At 42.5% G+C, this 4,190-nt stretch overlaps 1 pseudogene; it reads left to right on the top strand.

Annotated features, from left to right (window-relative positions):
• The first annotated feature begins 3,613 nt into the window (after positions 1–3,613).
• LOC128121489 (cytochrome c oxidase subunit 6C-like) lies at positions 3,614–3,807 on the top strand (annotated as a pseudogene).
• Positions 3,808–4,190: the final 383 nt, after the last annotated feature.

Genomic DNA, 4,190 nt, shown 5'->3' with positions numbered 1-4,190 from the left:
ACCTTTACCTGCTCAGTGACCTTTGACTCCAACGAACCTCAGTGTGAGTCTCCTTAGTTTGTCCCGCTGACGTGCAGTTGATCTTCTTGGATATGTTGATTTATGTCTTTAATAAAATTTGGGATTTTAAAAACCATTATTTTTGAGATATTTTCTGCTCCCTTCATTTTCTCTCTCTCTTTTTTATGAAACTCACAAAATGCATATGATGTTCACATTCTTGGCTTTCCAGGAGTGTCTTACATTCTGGTCATCTTTCCTTGTTCTTTTTTCTTCTGTTCCTCAGACTGCGTAAGTCCATTTGTTCAATCCTCAGGGTCACTGATATTCAACCTCTCTCTCTCTCTCTCTCTCTCTCTCTCTCTCTCTCTCTCTCTCTCTCTCTCTCTCTCTCTCTCTCTCTCTCTCTGAGACAGGGTTTCTCTGTGCAGCTGGCTGTCCTGGAACTTGCTCTGTAGACCAGACTGGCCTCAAACTCACAGAGATCCACCTGCCTCTGCCTCCCAAGTGCTGGTATTAAAGGAGTGCGCTACCACATCAAACCTTAATTTTTTTTATGTTTAATTAAGTCTCTTGTTGAACTCAGTATTTTTTTAATTTTAGCTATTAACTTTCCAGCTCCCCAGAATCTCCATTTCCTTGTAATAATTTCTATTTTTTATTGATATCTCCCACTTACTCATATATCACTCACCTGATTTCTTATAACCTTCTGTCCACGATTTACTTTTTCTTTTCTTTTCTTTTTTCTTTTTGTCGTTGTTGTTTTTCGAGACAGGGTTTCTCTGTGTAGCTTTGGTGCCTTTCCTGGAACTCACTCTGTAGCCCAGGCTGGCCTCGAACTCAGAGAGATCCACCTGTCTCCGTCTTCCAAGTGCTGGGATTAAAGGCATGTGCCACCACTGCCCAGCCATTTTACTTTTTCTTATTTGAGCATGTTAATTCACCTAATAAGTCTGGAGCCTAGGGTTCCTCAGGGACACTGTCCATTTCTCTTTTTCCTGTGAAGAATGGTATGTTCCTGTTTCTTTGTGTTCTTCAGTGCTTTTGTGGAGGAGTGGCCATTTGAATACTGGGCATATTAACCATGGGACTCCTTTTCTGGGACTGTTGCTGTCACTGGAGGAGAGTCACAGTCATCCATTTATTTAGTAAAAATTAAACAGCAAGAAAACCAACAACCCAGTTAAAAAAAATGAGGCATGGAGCTAAACAGTGTTCTCAAGGGATGAAATACAAATGGCTGAGAAACACTAAGGATATGTTCAACATCTTTAGCCATCAGATAAATGTGAACTAAAACTTCTTTGAGATTTCACTAATTTATATAGTTCTAGGGGTTGTAAGGAGTCTAACATTAGGCATTTGGGAAGAGTCATTTTTTTAATTTATTTTTATTTGTTTTATTTGTGTGTATTTGTATGTGTGTGTGGGGGGGAGGGTATATCAGGTATTTGCATGTGTCCGCAGAGGCCAGAAGAGAGCATCCAATCCTCTGGAGCTGGAGTTCCAGGTGCTTGTGAGCTGCCTAATGTGGGTACTGAGAAGTAAACTCTGGTTTCCTAGAAGAACAGTGTCTTAGTTAGGATTACTATTGCTGTGATGAAACACCATAACCACAAAACAAGTTGGGGAGGAAAGGGTTTATTTAGCTTACACTTTCATATCTCTGTTTATGATCAAAGGAAGTCAGGACAGGAACTCAATCAAGGCAGGAACCTGGAGGCAGGAGCTGATGCAGAGGCCGTGGAGAGATGCTGCTTACTGGCTTGCTCCTCATGACTTGCTCTGTCTGCTTTCCCACAGAACCAAGGACCACCAGCCCAGGGATGATCCCACCCACAATGGGCTGGACCCTCCCGCATTGATCACTAATTAAGAAAATGCCTTACAGCAGATCTTATGGAGGCATTTTTCTCAGCTAAGATTCCTTCCTTTCAGATAATTCTAGTTTGTGTGTCAAGCTGACATAAGACTAGCCATCACAACCAGCAAAAGCTCTAGCTGCTGAGTTATCTCTCCAGGCCCTGGGAGGGTCTTCTTAACATATCCTTATGTGGAAGAAGCCACAAAGACAGAGAAACCAGCTCCCTTCAAGTCCCGTTATCTCATTCATAGGAGAGGAGCCCTTGTGGACTAATTACCTCTTACACTTTAAGACTTAAAGTCTTCACTGCTAATTCTGTCACACAAAAAACCTCTGAACTTTGGAGGAGAAGTATTCCAACCACAGCACCACCTCAACAGAGAGTTCCGCACAGGGAACTGCCTTGTCCCACCGTCCTGTAAGAGCATAGAGTCCAGGGCATTTGGTTACAGCAGCGCAAATGGACTAGCACACGACTATAATGAGATCACACCAAAAACAAAAGAAAAAAGGCATGTCTACCAAGTACATCAAACTATATCCTTGCCGGGCGGTGGTGGCCCACGCCTTTAATCCCAGCACTCGGGAGGCAGAGACAGGTGGATCTCTGTGAGTTCGAGGCCAGCCTGGTCTACAGAGTGAGATCCAGGACAGGCACCAAAACTGCACAGAGAAACCCTGTCTCGAAAAAACAAAAAACAAACAAACAAAAAAACTATATCCTACAGTTAGAACACCACCCAACTTCTTATTTTATATAAAATAAAATCTGGGGGCACTGGAGAGCATGTAACAGCAGACAACTTGGGGGGAAATGTCAAACTTGAGTAATAACCAAAACGATGGTTAGCACCTTGATATTTGTTATTCCTTCCATAGCCACTGGCTTAAAATAAGCCAGTAGGGGCGGGAGAGATGACTCAGATGATCGCTGATTGCTCTTGCAGAGGACCCAGGTTTCCCCGTACACGCACATGGCAGCTCACACCCATTCGTGCCTTCATGTCCAGGGGATCTGACTCCCTCTTGTGACCTTCACAGGTACCGGGCGTGCACACGGTTCACAGAGAGGCATGCAAGCGAAACACTCAGACAAATAAAATAAACTAAAATTAAATCAATCTTTATTTAAAAAAGAGAATTAAGAAAGGGGTGAAAGGACATTTGCAGTATTATTTTCTCTCTTTATTTTTAATCACCTGGCCCCAAGTCAGATCCAGGCAAAGGGAATTATGAGAGCACAGAGAAACTTAAGGTTCCATTTTATAGTCAGCGAACGAGGAAATGGGGAGCCGAGACACCAGACTATGCAGAGAAAATCACGGCAGAGGCAGCTGGGAACAGACCCTTGAGCCTGTGCACGGGGAGAACTGGAAGCAATCTAGAAAAGTCTTTGGGAAGTGGGGCGTGGCATAAACCACCACGCTGTTCCCACACTGGCCCGGAGGCGCTCCACATGTGCTGCAGACCCAAATGACACTGAAAAGCCTTTGAAAGGTAATCAGATAGTTTCCTCAGATCTCACATAAGGCTGGTCAGAGAGGATGATCCAAGTTAACAAACCAAATCGGCCTCCAGAATGTCAACAGTATCTCCAGGACACAATCTAAAATTACTTAACACACACAAATGGAAAATCTTCAACAACATGCAAGAGAAAAGACAACCAATAAACACCAGCCCTGAGGAAATGCTGGCATTAAATTTTCCAAGACAAGGTCGTTGGTATAGAGGACATTTACTACCATGATTTCCGGTGCATTGCTAAAACCTCAGATCTGTGGTCTTCTGGCACATTCATGTGGCCCTGGGAATTGCAGCTTCCTATAAGTTTGGCTTGGCTGAACCAAGAAAGCATACGTGGATTTCTACAGGAATTATGATTCCATGAGAGATTTTGAAAGATGAGGAAAGCTGGTATCTTTCACAGTATAAAGTGATTTCAGAATGTAAAGAATTCTTTGGATCGAGCTCCAGAGATGTTCATCACTGATGACCTGTGTTCCTGAACTATGAAACATGAATATGTGGGCTAAGGAGTAGTTTCTCTCAATAAACAATTAACAATTAAATTTTTTCCTAAGGCTTAGCATTAGCTATTATAACTTGAATGCTTTATAACTCAAAAGTAAACACATCTGGAATACATGGAAAGATAACTTCTCATTTTTAAAAACAAGTTAAATACTTTTTTCTTTTTTTTTTTTTTTGTTGTTTTTTGAGACAGGGTTTCTCCATGTAGTTTTGGTGCCTGTCCTGGATCTCTCTCTGTAGACCAGACTGGCCTCGAACTCACAGAGATCCACCTGGCTCTGCCTCCCAA

Source organism: Peromyscus californicus, unplaced genomic scaffold (genome assembly GCF_007827085.1).
Source record: "Peromyscus californicus insignis strain IS unplaced genomic scaffold, ASM782708v3 Scaffold_3__1_contigs__length_106647218, whole genome shotgun sequence".
Taxonomy (NCBI): Eukaryota; Metazoa; Chordata; class Mammalia; order Rodentia; family Cricetidae; genus Peromyscus; species Peromyscus californicus.
This window is presented reverse-complemented; position numbering and strand designations above follow the sequence as displayed.